Source organism: Nycticebus coucang, chromosome 18 (genome assembly GCF_027406575.1).
Source record: "Nycticebus coucang isolate mNycCou1 chromosome 18, mNycCou1.pri, whole genome shotgun sequence".
Taxonomy (NCBI): domain Eukaryota; kingdom Metazoa; phylum Chordata; class Mammalia; order Primates; family Lorisidae; genus Nycticebus; species Nycticebus coucang.
Window position 1 is genome coordinate 32,683,215 of NC_069797.1, and position 16,032 is coordinate 32,699,246.

The window sequence follows — 16,032 nt, forward strand, 5'->3', positions numbered from 1 at the left end:
TACTGGCAGGTGTGCAGGGTCATCAACCACATTTTTCAGGGTAGAAAATTGAGTCCCAGAGAGAAGAAATGATATGCGTAGGGCCACAGCTAAGACCACATCTGACTCCCATGTCTTGAGACTCCTTACCACATCCCCCATACGCTCACACTCCAGGACCGTGACCCTGAATGCTGGCTGAAGACTACTTGGTGTCTGAGCATTGTTTGCCCTTCACCCTGCATGATCCTTGGGGAGCAGGAGGGGTAGAGAGGGAACGGAACGAATCAACTTGATTTCTGGAGTCAGAGGGAAGAAAGAAATGGCCCTCGGACCAGAGTGGGGAGGATGACGAGTGAGAAATTCCCCAGAAAGCCTGACCACAAGATCCACAACAATCATTACTGCCTCCCTGCCCTCTCACAAACAGCCAGACCTGGGTCCTTCTCCTCAACACCTCTTCACCTCTCAGAGACTCTTCACAGCTCCTCAGGACTCAGGTGAAAGGGGCCATTTGGGGATCGGGGCCAGGGCACATCCTGTTTGCTGGCTATGTGACCTTGGGTAAGTCACTTCCACTTTCTGTACTTCAGTTCCTTCTAAGTAAAATGAGATGCTGGGACCATTTCCGTCCAAAGATGCTGAGACTTTAGAGTCTCAGGCCCTGGGAAGGTTGAAGGAACACCTCATGCCTGGAAAGTGGGTAGGGGGTGAAGTTGGAGGTTTCCTTGGGAGGGTCTGTCCCTATATCTCCCATGGGCAACTGAGTCACAGGGGACAGGGAGGCATGGGGTGCCTGGGCTCTTAAGTGTGGTCCTGTGGAGGTGCATACACCTGTGGAGATGTCTGTGGTCTAGGGAGCTGTCAGCTGGGCCCTGGCCCCTGCTCTGCCTTCATGAGAGGCCTCCTGAGGAAATCTTCGAGGGGTTCAGGAACAGCGAAGTGAGTTATGACACCCGAGGAGGGAGGTGGTGCTTTATCATTCCTATTTCACAGATCAGCAAACTGAGGCTCAGAGGTTAATCTGACTTGTTCAAGTTCACTCAGTAAATTATGCTCCCCAGGATTCAGACCTGGGCTTCAAAGCCAGTATGTTTCACCATGTAGATGGCTTCACTGTGGGAACACCTTCACCTCCCTGCTCATACCTGGAAAGTGGGTAGGGGGTGAAGTTGGAGATTTCCTTGGGAGGGTCTGTCCCTACATCTCCTATGGGCAACTGAGTCACTGGGACAGACAGGCTTGGGGTGCCTGGGCTCTTTCATACTCCATGACCCTCCCACTGGCTGCTTCCTACCTGCCCTTTATGAGCGAGGTGGGGAGGGAACTTCAGTTCCGCCTTAATGGTTTCTGTCCCTGGCTGCGGCAGCATGTTTTATGAGGGGTGGGGCTGGGCCCAGTGATCACCTGTGGCCCCACCCAGGGCTCCACCCCACTGGCTGCTGGGAGGGGTCCCCTGGAGCAGCTCAGCAATTACCTAGTAGGGGGTGGCAGGGAAGGGCCTTGGGTATGTGCCTGAGGCTCAGGCACCCCAGGATATTTGGAGTCTCCTGGCATCAAGGAGGAGGTTTCCAGCTCCTTTCTTCCTATCAAGGTTGGAGGTTCTGAGGGCAACATTCTGGCCTCTCTGGCTCTTAACTCTGCCTTGGTTTCAGGAAAATAGGGCATCCCTGTCTTGAGATTTGACTAAAGTGCAGAAGCAAGGAGCGACAGATGGGCAGGGGATGGAGTGGGGAGAACAAAGAATAAACAGCAACCATGTCCCCCAGGTGAGGCTTTCTTCCAAATGTGAGCCACCAACATTTGCAGCTGAGTCATTCCCATCCCACACATCAGATCTCTCTTAAAGCCATTTCAGTCTTTCCCCTGCCTCTGGAAGTAGGCTGGTCACTGAGCATCACTCAGTATGCCCCTCCTGAAAAAGTACTTGAGCTACCCTGCCTGCCCTGGGCTGCCCTGGAAGTTCTTTCAGGTATTTAACCTTAATTTTTCTTTCTTTATTTCTTTCTTTTTTTTTTTTTGAGACAGAGTCTCACTATGTTGCCTCACAGCAACCTCAGACTCTTGGACTTAAGCGCTTCTCTTGACTCAGCCTCCCAACTAGCTGGGCCTATAGGCGCTCACCACAACACCCGGCTATTTTTTTTATTATTGTTGTCATTGTTGTTTTAGCAGGCCCTGGCCAGGTTCAAACCCACCAGCCCCAGTGCATGTGGCTGGTGCCCTAACCACTGAGCTAAGGTGTCAAGCCCTTAATTTTTCTTGTAATCTCAGTCTTCTGTCCATTCACCAAGCGACCTCACACCAAGAGGCTATTTAAGGGTAATGGATTCATCCATCTTTCAGGGAGGGTCCCAGCTTTGCTGCAGATGCCTAATTGCAACAGCTTCCTGTTCTACTCTCCTTTGCCCAGCGCTCCTTCCTTTCTGCCCTCCCCAGTCACCTCTGGGCAGCTTACTACCTCTCCAGCCCCTCTCCAGCCTCTACCACCCCACCCTGGCGCCAAAGGAACCAGATTCAAGCACTCACAGTGGGCTCTGTTCCACGGCCATCACTGCTTCGGGGAGTCATTCAGCCAACAGCTCCCCAGGAGCCTCCATGGAGGTATAAATACTCCCACATGCCTGGACCAGCCCCCTGCCTAAGGGTTGAGGCGGGGCTGCCTCCCCAGGCCAAGCAGGCAGGTCACATGCCCCATAAATGCCATGGGACCACAGGCCCTTCCCAGCAGGCCCTGGGAGGCCAAATGGGTCCTCGATGGATGGATGGGTGGATGGGTGGATGGGAGGGATGGTTGTATAGATGGACAGTTGAATGAACAGATTGATGGATGGACAATGGATGGGTGAAAAGCTGGATAGATGGACAGATAGACAGATAAATATTCAGTGGACAGATGAATGGACGTCTTTGACCTATCTATGGATGCTTATGTAATACATGGAAATAAAGGAATGTTTGGTTCCAAGGAAATAGGAAATTCTATTCCTCAAAACCGCCATCTATCTTTTTCTGAGACATACCTACCAGGACCCCCTTCTCTCCAACCTAGTTTGAGAGATCCTTTCTGCTGGATTCTCCCCACTCCTTAGATGCTCTTTTCTGAGCCCTCATACCCAGACACCCCTACTCCCCAGGGATCTTTTGCTCTTACTCTTAGGTGTCCTTCAAGGTCTGCCTTTTTCTCCCTCTAGCCTTCCTGCCTACTCTGGAGTCCAGGCTCCAAGGCTATGGGCCCACTCCCACATCTTGCTCCCAGAATCAAAATCAGCTTGCCTTCCAAAGTTAGTGGGGTGGAGGAGGTGGAATTATCAAGTCCAAGAACATGAAACCCTCGGATAGGCAGATTAGGGAAAAAGCACCCACCTTCCCCAGATATTGTTTTTTTTTTTTTAATTTTTTTTGTAGAGACAGAGTCTCACTTTATGGCCCTCGGTATTTGTCCGCCTCCAACTCCTGGGCCTAAGCGATTCTCCTGCCTCAGCCTCCCGAGTAGCTGGGACTACAGGCGCCCGCCATAACGCCCGGCTATTTTTTGGTTGCAGTTTGGCCGGGCCCGGTTTGAACCCACCACCCTCGGTATATGGGGCTGGCGCCCTACTGACTGAGCCACAGGCGCCGCCCCTCCCCAGATTTTGTTGAAGGCATGACTAAGCCTGATGTGAGAACTGGTGTGGCAAAGGAGTTGGAGGTGGACAAGGTTACTTAGAACTACCATGGGCCTGACTGGAGAGCTGGGCACTGGGGAGTGGGAACTTCTTGCCTGCTCAATTGATACGCCTCAGAAAGCAGTGACTTGAGGTCTTTTGATTTCCAGGGAAGGTAGTTCCCTCAAATCCTTGATCTGCCCAAGCCATGAGAGGGGACAAAGATGGACGATGAGGTGAGGAATGACTGAAGGCTTTTCCATAGATTGTGAGCCATCACCTTTATCCTTCCTACAATGAGTTTCCTCCAGCTCCACGGCTGATGGGGTAGAGGAAAGGGCTGAGGGATGGGGAGAAGTTGCTGACCTCTGAGCACCCAGAAGTCCCACCCCCATAATGAAGTCAAGAGGTTGGACCAGGTGGTCCCGCCCCCAACCTCCTGCGCTGTCTTGGTAACCGGCTGCGGAGTTGATTGGCTATGGCAGTGATTGGCAGCTGAGGATTTGATCTGTGTGACCAACCGGGATGCTGAGCCTTGTCCCACGCCTAGGAACCTGGCTGTCATTATCTCCGGAAGGCTTCTCTGAGTCCACACCGCAGCTTCCCTACAAAGCGCACCCCCTACCCCCTTATTTCATCAAAGAAAGGACACCAGGAGGTTCTCTCCCAGCTTTGCTAGCAGTGTGGTCTTGTCCTGAGAACGAACGTCATTTCCTCCTTTATAAAAAGGGATCCTCATCCATGCCCTGCATACCTCACCTGGTTGTCCTGGGTAATGAATGAGACCCAGAATGGCAAAGCACTCAGAGGCAGTTAAACCAGCACCCTCTTGCCTGGTGCTCCTGCCTCCTCCAACCTGGAGGGGTGCTCTCCGGGGGAGTGGAGGAGAGGGCTTTCATCCAGTACATGGGCCCCCTTTTTGCCTGCCCCCCCTTAGAGGGGACAAAGAAATGGTCCGGGATCCCACCATCCTTTGGGCCAGGGGCCTCTCATACTCTGTATATATCATTATCAGAACTGCTCATTATAACCAATCTGTTATTAGGGATATTAATTCTGTCACCACTACTAATAATCCAGATTTAGTAGACAACAAATAGATACTGGTGCACTTCCTTCCCCAACACCATCCAACACGGAGGGCATGCAGGAGATTATCTCCTTGAACTTACTGAACCTTGGAGTGAGACTTGCAGTGGGAGGCCCTCCCACCCAAGTCCCTCTCTATCTGAGAGATGGGGAAACTGAGGATTATGCCTTCTCCTCAGGTGTCTCTGTACTGCTCCCTCCTCCAGGTGCCTGGGCTATGTGAAGGCTGTTCTGAGCCCTGAACTATGTCGTTGAAGAAGGGCCAGGCTCTGAGGGTGTTTCCCTAACCCTGTCCAGCTCCTTAGCTCCAGCAGATCCTCCTGGGCTTGGCATTCTCTCCAGAACCCTTCTCCCCTCTGGCAGATTGGGCACACTCTTAGGAGGGACCAGAGAGGCAGAGCTACCTCTCCAAAGCCACATGTTCTCTAGCATGTGGGCTACAGAAATCCTTCCCAGAGGGAGCCAGGACACCACCCACCACTCACAGTGAACATTGCTGTGGTCACTCCAGCTCTGTGCAGGGGACAGGCTGCTAAGTCATAGAGTCTGATAGTTGCGTCTTCTGATCACAATAACATGAGCATGTTTGTGTGTATGTGCGCATGTGTGTCCTTGTGCACATCCTATACCTTCTTAGACTAATGGGCTGGTGTAGTCTGGGACATGGGTATGGAATTTACAAGTGTAGGTGGAACCTTCAACTGTCTCCAGGCAATCCGGTTCCAGGGACACACCCCATTCGGTTTGTGTGTGTGTGTGTGTGTGTGTGTGTATTTTGGTGCCAGCTGTATTCGCTTGCCAGCTGTAGTTTGTCGGAAGCAGTAGTTTCAGGCTGGGGGAGCCCTGAAGGCCCCTGGAAGGTGTGTGAGGGCAGGGCTTGAAGTTATCTGACTGTGCATCCTCCCGGGAGTGTGAGGTGGGGGACGAGGGTCAGACCTCCCAGTCGGCTCTCTATTGCATCCTGGAGGGGTCCTGAGAGGTGCCCACCCCCTGGACCTTCCAGAGTAGCTGTGAGGGCACAGGTTCCCTTTTCTCTGTGACTCACAGCTAGCTCTCAAGTCAAGTTCCCTGAGAGATCACGATTCAGCTAATTCTCTCCCCGGCCCCATTAATCTGAGCTGACTAAGCAAGAGCCACAGGCGGGTCAGAGACCCAGGGATGCTCATTCCTAAGCAACCCTCAGAATCCTTGCTCCAGCTTCCAGCCCTCCCTCGCCTTGGCCGGGTCATGCCTAATCCTACAGTTGGGCTCCCAGCCCCCCTGAGAAAGATTGCTCTCTCTTCCCTTTGGAGCCCATTGGGCGTGTCTCTCCATCGCTCCTTCAGCCACTGCACACCCCACAGTGTAGAGTCTATCTGGACATCAGATCTCAACTTGTCTGGTTGTATCTGGACTCATTTTTACTGTTTGGTCAGCATCCAGCCTTTAAGGCTTGATAGGATCAGGAAGCAGGATGACCCCATACAATCCATTTTGTCCAGTGTCGTGGCTCTGGGCTTTTCCTCAACACTTAGAGCACATGAAAGACATGCCAGGGCCCAGTGGGGTGTGGATGAGGGGTATTGGACTCCAAGGGGATCTTTGGCCTAGGCGGAGATCTGCCCTGAGGGGTATGTGAGAGGGAGATGGATTAGCACAGAGGAGGTAGGTTGGGGTTATGGAGGTGCAGATGAGAATAGGGATGAGGAACAGAAGGCTGGGAAGGGATTGAAGATGGACATGGAAGAAGGTTAGGGATGAGGTTGGGTTTGGGGTTGGAGATGAGCACAGAGAAGGGGCTGGGTATAGGGATGGGTAAACCAGAAAGACCCATCTTATTCAGGGCCATTTGATTGATGTTTCTGGGATGTACCCTCCCAGAGGTCATCTTGTCCTTCCCCTGCTCCTGGGCATGTTGCCAGCCCAACCCCACCCGTCTCAATCAAGGCTGCCTCTCCACTCAGGAAACCACCTTCTGTGTTCATATAGTCCAGACAAACTCAACTCAAAATGCTGAAAAATCTCCCTGAAGTCTATCACCTCTCCTGCTGCAGAAGTAGATTGTGGCTGGCCCGACTCCCCTCTGCAGGTCTTGGCAGGGACCGCAGGCAGTGAGCAGGAAGAGGGGAGGGCTCGCCTGCGGGATCTCTGTCCTCTCCATCCTTCCGTTATGGGGGGATGGGAGGTGGCAGGTGTGGCCCTTGGCTTCATTAACGTATGGATGGAGCTGGAGAGAATAACAGAGGAGCAGAAGGCATGTGGACTTTCTGTCCTCTCCTGCACACAAGCTCCCGGGACATTGCAAATAGGAGTTGGAAAGAGTTTCTGACTTGTATAGGAAATGGGGATACCACTGGTCCGTGGAGACCAGGCATAAACTGGAGCTGGGAGGAGGGAAGTTAGACTCAGGAAGAACTTCCTGGCTAGGAAGGATGGAGAGCCCAGGGGAAGTGGTGCTCTATTTCTTTCTCAGAGGGCAGAAGGGACTCTGTGGAGTGCTAAGGGAAGGCTTTCCCTGTCATGTACCATTGGTGGGCTTCTCCCCTTGTCTTTGACTTCCTGAGGCTTTTTCTCTTCTCACAATGAATGAAGAAGGTTGTTGGTTGGAAGCAATGTGGGATTAGTGTGTGGATGAGAGAAAGATGGGGAGTAGGGAGGTGTCCCAAGCCCCCAGTTTTTCTTTTGCTTTCCCAGGACCCAGAGTCCAGAGGATTCTGGGGCTCCCTGAGCCCCTGGGAAATAAAGTCCTATGAGAACTCCTTGGCATTCCCGGGAGAACAGGTTCCTGGCTCTGGGAGGTGAGTGAGGCGCCGGGCCTGGGGGGGCAGCGTGCCTCGGCAGGCCCTGGAGCTGGGAGCTGAGCTCTCGCAGAGGCTGCATGGGCGGGGCCGGGCGGGGAGCTGGGAGGGCATGCACCTCTCCCTGTGGCTCTTTCACCCCTGAGGATCCCCAACCTGGGGTGGCTCCCGCCCCCCTCTACCCCTCCCCAGGATCTATCTCAGCTCTGTCACTGCCTGGCTTACCCTGGGCCCCTCATGGAGCCACAGGAGAAAGGGGCCAAGACAGAAGATGCTGCCCCTTCTTCCCACATCAGTAGGGATGCCCTTCTCTGCACTGAGTCCCATGGTCAGGGAATAAGGAATATGGTAAAAGGGTCCTAGCCAAGCCTGAGGGGAACAGGACTAGAGGCCAATGCCACCCTCTGATCAACCCAAAGGAAATGAGGTTCATCAGTAGGGGAAAGAGAAAGCTATGGGGGCAGGTAGAGCTGGATCCCGCAGCAGTAGAGACTTCAGAGAGACTCTAGGAAGGACTTCATGACTGTAGGGGAATTGAACACATTTTTTCCTTCAGGGATTAGGAAAACTAGGAGGGGGAAGCCCTGAGATGACTTCTCAAGAGGAGGAGCCTCTCCCCTGGGTCCTATCCCGTTGTGCCTCAAGCACACTCAGACATATCCCCCTAACCTGGAGGAACAGAGAGAAGAGGCAAACATCCCCACTTGTTAGAGTCTATTCTTTATCCAACATGCTCCTTTGGACATTTAGGGAGGGCCTGGGGGACTCCACGGGGAATGCCAGACCTTAGCCGATCAGGTGTGGGTAGGGAGGGGTTGTGAGAGCTGGTGGGGGCTTCCTGATGCTCTAGCCATTTCCTAAGGGCCTTCACTGCCCACATGGCCACCTCTAGGTTCCAAAGGCCTTGGCCGGAGCCTGGTCCCTGGGATTCTTTGCCTCAGGGGTGTTGAGGGAGAGAGATGTTCCCAGGCCCAGGGGAGGAGGGGGACTCTGTCCCAAGCTCAGCATCAGCTCCGGCCACAGCACCTGTTTGCCACCTGTCTGCTTCTCCACCAAAAGCATCACTTCTTTTCTGCAACCCAGGCCTCCCCACTCCCCAAGCTTCTAGATCCCAGCCCAGGCTGCCCAGAGATGTTGAGCGAGTCCCTGATCTGTGCACAGCCTTGTTGCCATCCAGCCCCCAAAGCTGGGCTGTCCCTTCTCCACCTGGAAAAGCCACTAGGTTGGGATCTTTTAGCTCTAGTTTTCTAGTTCCAGCACTTTTGAGTCCTTATTTTCTCCCCACACAGGGTGAGCACACACACCTTCTCCAAGACACAGAGGCACACACACAAAATCCAACAAGACACAGCAGAAAGTGGCCCACACTACAGCAAGGAGGATTGAAGTCAGGCAATCTGGAATAGGAATGGGAGTGAGAGGCGTGGAGGAGGGGGTCCCCCTTGGCTTCCAGGCACTCACCGGAATTCTGAGTCTCCCTTGAGCTGTGGTGAGAAGCTGGGGAGCACCCAGGTGTTCCCAGTGACTCCTGAGGCCCGTTAAAAAGGCAAACCCCCTCCCCATACCCTAGCCCGCCCTGCTGGCCTCCACGGCTGACTTGGGCCGGGGCTCCTCTTACCTGCTCAGTGAAGCAGGTCCGCGTGGGGGCCCAGGTCTGGGGGGCCAGGAACTCCGTCCGTCTGTCAGTCCGTCAGCTCGACCGTCCTGCTTCTGTGCTGACATCAGGTGAGGGGAGGCAGCTGCCGGGTGAGCCAATAATTATGATATCAGCTTCCCCTTGCCCTGAGGGGCTGCTGCCAAAACGGGGAGAAGAGAAAGGTGACTAAGAAGCTAGTTTGCTCTTTGGCTCTCGTTTGACAGGTACCGGCTCCTGTGCCCGCCCCGGCCGCGCCCCGGCACCCCCAACCCCTCCCCCTCCTGAGCTAGCCCAGGCCCCCTGTCAGTGCCAGCGGGCACAGCCTGCAGCTTGTGGAGGAGGGGGTTGTCTTGTGGCCCCCACCTGTACCCCAGAACATGGATGTCAGTCCCCTGCAGGTGGGGCACAGGCCTGTCAGGGCATGCACATGTGTGCCAGGAGAGGCTGACGATCCCATGTATGCTCTTGGAGCCAACGAGGGGGTTCCAGGGAAGAGCACTGGGTGGTGGCCCAGGGTTCTCAGAGTCATGGCATGGACAACAGTGGTTGTGACCCTCAAAAGGCAAGCATTAGCACAGATTTTCTGGGAACCGTCTCACAACAGTCCCTCTGACACCTCCAGGGTGTCTCCTTGTGCGTGTGGGTGTACACACCCACATGTACCTGTGTCTGTGGCTCCTTCTGTGTACCTGTGGGCAAGCAAGCCTCTCCACGTGTCTCTCCCGAGTCTGTACATTTGTGTGTGCCTACATCTTTGTCTTCCCCTGTGTCTGTGTGTGTTTGCATTCCTGTGTCCAGGCTCGTGCCTATGTGTCATAGGTGTGTCCGTACCCATGTCTCAGCTCTGGGTCAGTAATCCTGCCCTCCGTGTGTGTGTGTGTGGGGTGCCTGTGTCTCCCTGGTTCTGTGTGATGATCTCATGGCTGCTCTTTACGGTCTGGAGGATAGAAACAGAAAACTGAGTGATTATGGCCTTGGTTCCTGGCCACTCAGAGTCCATATGGAAGATGGAGCACAAACCCAGGAACTGGTCCTCGCTGGTAGCACCTTGAGTTAGGCTTGGAGCCTGTTTCTGCCCTGACAGTCCTCCCTGCTGCTGCCCCAGACCCTATCCCCACCTCCTTCTCTCTGCTTTCTTTTCATCTTCTTTGCCCTGCCACCTTGTTCCCAATTCCTAGACATTCTTTCCCTCCTCTCCCTCCCTCTCCCTCGCCCTGGCCTTTAAGCCTACATGTATCTCTTCCTGGAGCTAAAGGCTCTAGAGACCTAGTGATAGCACTGCTGCCCAGCAAGGCCTGGGATTTGGCTTCTGGCCTGAAGGTGTCAACTAACTCTATCTCGGTCCAAGGAGACAGGTAACGTCAACCTGGGCTGGGGCGAGGGTGGTCATTTGGCACAAGTGTGAAATAGACTAAAACATTTGGAGAGTTCTTGGTCTAGGCAGAAAATGTTCTATTGCAAAGAAGCAGATATTGAAATAACAGTAGACCCATTAGTTCAGTGACGGTTAGTGGTGTGATCTTGCACACTTACCACTCTGAGTCTCAATTTCCTCATCTGTTAATAAGGGAATAATATTATTCACCCATAGGGTTGCTGTGATTTAGAAAGTTCACATGTTTGAAGTTCCTAACACAGCTTGGTGGCTCATGGCTTGGTGGCTCATGGCTGTAATTCTAGCACTCTGGGAGGCCAAGGCAGGAGGATCCCTTGAGCTCAGGAGTTCAAGACTAACCTGAGCAAGAGCCAGACCTCATCTCTATTAAAAATAGAAATTAAAGGGTGGTGCCTGTGGCTCAAGGAGTAGGGCGCTGGCCCCATATACCAGAGGTGTCGGGTTCAAACCTAGTCCTGGCCAAAAAAACTGAATAAAAAAAAAAAAAGAAAGAAAGAAAAATTACCAAGGCATTGTGGTGAGCACCTGTAGTCCTAGCTACTTAGGAGGCTGAGGCAAGAGGATTGCTTGAGTCCACGGATTTGAGGTTGCTGTGAGCCATGATCTCACAGCACTCTACATAGGGCAATAGACTGTGACTCATCTCAAAAATAAAAATAAGATTCCTAGCACAATCCCTCATATATAGTAGATGCTCAATAAATGTGTGCCTCGGCTTGGTGCCCATAGCTCAGTGGCTACGGTGCCAGCCACATACACCAGGGCTGGTGGGTTTGAGCCTGGCTCAGGCCTGCTAAACAACGATGATAACTACAATTAAAAAAAAATAGCCAGGCATTGTGGCAGTTGCCTGTAGTCCCAGCTACCTGGGAGGCTGAGGCAAGAGAATCACTTAAGCCCAAGAATTTTTTTTTTTTTGTTTTAGAGACAGAGTCTCACTTTGTCACCCTTGGTAGAGTGCCATGGCGTCACAGCTCACAGCAACCTCCAGCTCTTGGGCTTAAGCGATTCTCTTGCCTCAGCCTCCCTAGTAGCTAGGACTACAGGTGCCTGCCATAATGCCCGGTTATTTTTTATTGCAGTTTGGCAGGGGCCGGCGCCCTACTCACTGAGCCACAGGTGCCACCCAAAGCCCAAGAATTTGAGGTTGCTGTGAGCTGTGATACCACGGAACTCTAACAAGGGCAACATAGTGAGATTCTGTCTCAGATAAATAAATGAATAAATAAATAAATAAATAAATAAAAATAAGAAATGTGTGCCTCCTTTCTCTTCGCCAAGCCCAGAGATGCCTGGTGGGAAATGATGATGTTCTGACATGCCCACTTGGATTTAAGAATTGTGTTCTGATGAAATACAGAAATAAAAAAAAAAAAAAAAAGAATTGTGTTCTGGGGTTAGAACAGAGGCCCTGACTCTATCCACCTTTCTCTGGGACTCACGCTAGTAATCAAAGCCCTGCTCCCTTAAATCTAATAGTGGACCTTAAGAGGAAGGGCAGCTATCAAGATATTGCTCCTATCTGATGTATGGAGGGCTAATTGTTACTTCTAGACTCACAGATATTTCTGTATGGATGTCCTAGGCATAGAGAACCACATGAGAGCTGTAAATTGAAGTCTGCTATCATTGCCATCAATTGCCATTATTCTGAAGGCCCTATCCAGTGCAATAAGATAAGAAACAGAACTAAGTACACAGCTGTGATTTAACAATAAAAAATAAAAAATAAAAGAAACAGAACTAAGGACATAAACTCAAGAAGGAAGGAGAAAAAACCTTTAAGAATTAAAAATAAGGCTGGGCGCGGTGGCTCACGCCTATAATCCTAGCACTCTGGGAGGTCGACGTGGGTGGATCTCCTGAATTCACAGGTTTGAGATCAGCCTGAGCAAGAGCAAGACCCTATCTCTACTAAAAATAGAAAAAACTTAGGCAAGAGGATAGGTTGAGCCCAAGAGTTGGAGGTTACTGTGAGCTAGGATCATGCCATCATATTCTACCCAGGGCGACAGCTTGAAAAAAAAATTTTTTTTTGAGAGAAAATCTCACTCTGTTGCCCTTCCTAGAGCGTTGTGGTGTCACAGCTCACAGCAATCTCAAACTCCTGGGCTTAAGTGATCCTCTTGCTTCAGCCTCCTGAGTAGCTAAGACTAGAGGCACCTGCCACAACACCCGGCTATTTTTTTGTTGCAATTTGGCTGGGGCCAGGTTTGAACCCACCACCCTCTGTATATGGGGCCGGCGCCCTACCCACTGAGCCACAGACACTGCCCAGAGAAGGCATTTTTAAAACATGATATCAAATCCAGAAGCCACAAAGAATATGTTGACAGATTTGACTAAATAAAAAAATAATTTCTTTAGTGCAAAATAGAACATGAACAAAGTTAAAAGACCAAAAAAAAAAAAAAATAGCCTGGAAGAAAGTGTGCAAAATATATAACAGAAGAAAGGTTAATATCCATAATATACAAAGAGCTCCTCTAAATAAATAAAAGATGATTTCACAGAACATGGGGAAAGGCCATAAATAAGTAATTCAAAGGCAAAATACAAATGACCAAAAAAAAAGTAAAAAGATTTTCAACTTTATTAATGATTTAGAAAATGCCAATTAATGCAGGAGCCCAGGGTCCTCATGGGATGGCCAGGAGAGACTGTAGTTGCCACCTTCCCACAGTGAGACTCTGCTTCTGATGGGTGAGATGAACTTCCTTCTCTTTCAAGACAGGATCCATCTCTGCTCAGAATGGGCTCTGGCTCTGGCTTCCTTTTTCCTTTGGGAAGCACAACTTCCTTGTTGCATGCAGTCTGGGAGTTGAAGCAGGAGCTATAGATTTCCATAGGCCTAGGACTGAAAGGGGATTTGTGAGGTCTTTCTCCTCCTCCTCTGTCTCCAGATAGGACCACCCCTCCATCTCTCACGGCACCAGCCCTTCATAATTATCTCCTAGATCCAGAAAGTCGGTCTTGGGGTGTAGCCTTAACTCTAGCAGCTGCACTATGGCTCTGTTCCCCTTGGAAAGGTCTTCTATTAAGAGGTTTGGTTCCACATGTTCTAGTATCCTCATTTCAGGCTTGCAGATGGACCTGGCCTGGGCTCTGGTGTGGACAAGCTGTGCTTAAACGGGCTGGGGCCAAAGGAAACTCTGTTCCTCTGGAGACTAGAGGTCAGAACCGGTTCACTCTGCTGCTGAGCTTTGGCTAGGGTTGGGCTGCTTTGAGCCAGAAGCAGTCTTTGCTGGGGATGAAACTCCTTGGGGCCAATATCTGCCATGTTCCAGGCTGGGGCAAGTCCCTAGCGACCCCAGGGAGAACAAAGAGCATGTTTCCACCCTCAAGATCCCCAGTGAGATGAAGGAGGAGCACTGCACCTCCCTGCACCCCATATCAGGATTATCCATCTTCTCTCTCATTCTGCTCATGTAGGCTGGACTTGTCTTCCCAAAATGAGTTCCCAAGACTGAGACTGGCGCTTCCCAGGCTTTTCAAGTCTCACTCCATTCGCATGCAAGATGCTTAGAAACATCTGCAGAGGAACAGGGCCCAAGCACAGCTGCCATAAGTCCCGGAGGCCTGAGGACCTCACATCAAAGATGGGTGGGAGGCTGGGTGGGGTGGCTCACACCTGTAATCCGAGCACTTTGGGAGGATGAGGTAGGAGGATTGCTTGAGGCCAGGAGTTCAAGACCAGCCTGAGCCAGAGGGAGAACCTGTCCCTACCAAAAAAAAAAAAAGAAGAAGAAAGAAAGAAGGAAGGAAGGAAGGAAGGAAGGAAGGAAGGAAGGAAGGAAGGAAGGAAGGAAGGAAGGAAGGAAGGAAGGAAGGAAGGAAAGAAAGAAAGGAATTAGTTGGCTGTAATGGCATGCACCTGTAGTCCCAGCTACTCAGGAGGCTGAAGCAGGAAGATTACTTGAGTCCAAGAGTTTGAGGTTGCAGTGAGCTAAGCTGTCTTAAGAAAAAAGGTCAAAGAGATCTAGGGCCTATCAGGGTCGGCTTCATCGGGGAGAGCAAGCAGTTCCTTGGCTGTGGATGATGGAGAAGCACCTGGCCAGAGCTGCAGGAGGGTGTGTGGTGGGGCAGCTGGGCTGGGAGGTCTGAGCCTGTTCTGGTTGGTTGACCCTGTGGGAAATCCAGGGAGTTTCCAAGCTGAGAGCTTGGTGGCGGGGAGGGTCTGTGGGGAGGAGCATGGTTACAGCCCTGTGGGATGAGGAGGACTTCTGTCCTCCTGCTGTAGGGGGCGCGGCTGTGGAGCGGGACACCAAATGCACGTGTGCGTTTTCACTGGTGTCAGTGTCTCAGCACATGTGTACTTTTTTTTTTTTGAGACAGAGTCTCATGATGTCACCTTCGGTAGAGTGAAGTGGTGTCACAGCTCACAGCAACCTTTAACTCTTGGGCTTAAGCGATTCTCTTGCCTCCCAAGTAGCTGGGACTACAGGTGCCTGCCACAACGCCCGGCTATTTTTTGGTTGTAGTTGTCATTGTTGTTTGGTGGGCCAGGCTGGGTTCAAACCCGCCAGCTCTGGTGTATGTGGCTGGAGCCCTAGCTGCTGAGCTGCAGCCGCCGAGCCACATATGCACTTTCATGTGAGTGTGCAAGTATCCATGTTCCTTTTCTCGTGCTCATATGTCTCTGTGGGTGTGTTAAGTCTGTGGCGCTAGAATTTGGGTGTGTCCGAGCTGGGATCTGTGTCTAAGTGAGTGAGCTCTGCGTGAGTGAGAGAGCAGGCAGGTCTGATGCCAGATGCATCTGAGTCTGAGTCTGAGTGTGTGAACAAATGTCTGTGGCTGTGTATGGCTGTGTGTGTTTCAGTGAGTGACTCTGATGTCTCAAGGGCTGTGAGAGCCTGTAACTTTGTGCACACAGTGTTTGTATGTGACTGTTTAATGGCATGTGTCTATGTCTGTGCATGCATCTGTGGGTTCTGTGTGTACCCAAGAATCCATGGGCCCGTGTGTGCATGTTTGTGGGCCTCACCACCCTTAAGAGCAACTCTTCTGTGGCCGGGCACAGTGGCTCATGCCTGGAATCCTAGCACTCTGGGAGGTTGAGGCAGGTCGATCACTTGAGCTGAGGAGTTGGAGACCAGGCTGAGCAAGGGTGAGACCCTGTCTCTACTGAAAATAGAAAAAAATTAGCCAGGCATCCTGGTAGGTGCCTATATTCCCAGCTACCCGGGAGGCTGAGGCAGGAGGATCACTTGAACTCAGGAGTCTGAAGTTGCTGTGAGCTATGATGATGCCATAGCACTCTACCCAGGGTGATAGAGTGAGACTCTGTTTCAAAAAAAAAAAGGAGCAACTCTTCTGAGTCTTTGCTACCATCTTTCCAATTAGGCTGCTCAATTTCCTTCCCTCCATCCTCTGCACCAGCCCTGCAAGTTGGAGGCTCATCCCTTTGAGACCCTTAGGTTCCCTGAATCCAGTAAAACCTCATGGCTATGCTGACCATGACGAATGGGGCCCGGACAGGCGTGGAGGCTATAGGGGGCACCCTATGTG

The 16,032-nt window shown here is 51.7% G+C and overlaps 1 protein-coding gene and 1 long non-coding RNA gene across 2 annotated transcripts in view; both read right to left on the reverse strand.

Moving 5' to 3' along the window:
• The window catches only part of FOXN1 (forkhead box N1), a 29,852-nt gene extending 20,655 nt beyond the window's left edge, over window positions 1-9,197 (reverse strand). The window contains exon 1 of the mRNA XM_053568272.1: window positions 9,111-9,197. The gene's annotated coding sequence lies outside the window, so the exon portion shown is untranslated. The remainder of the gene's footprint in view (window positions 1-9,110) is intronic.
• A 3,900-nt stretch (window positions 9,198-13,097) lies between these two features.
• LOC128569790 (uncharacterized) lies at window positions 13,098-14,250 on the reverse strand. The gene is made up of 3 exons (XR_008375457.1): window positions 14,156-14,250; window positions 13,902-14,056; window positions 13,098-13,381 (listed from the first exon to the last, which is right to left on the reverse strand). It is a non-coding gene; the product is annotated as an uncharacterized LOC128569790 (long non-coding RNA).
• Window positions 14,251-16,032: the final 1,782 nt, after the last annotated feature.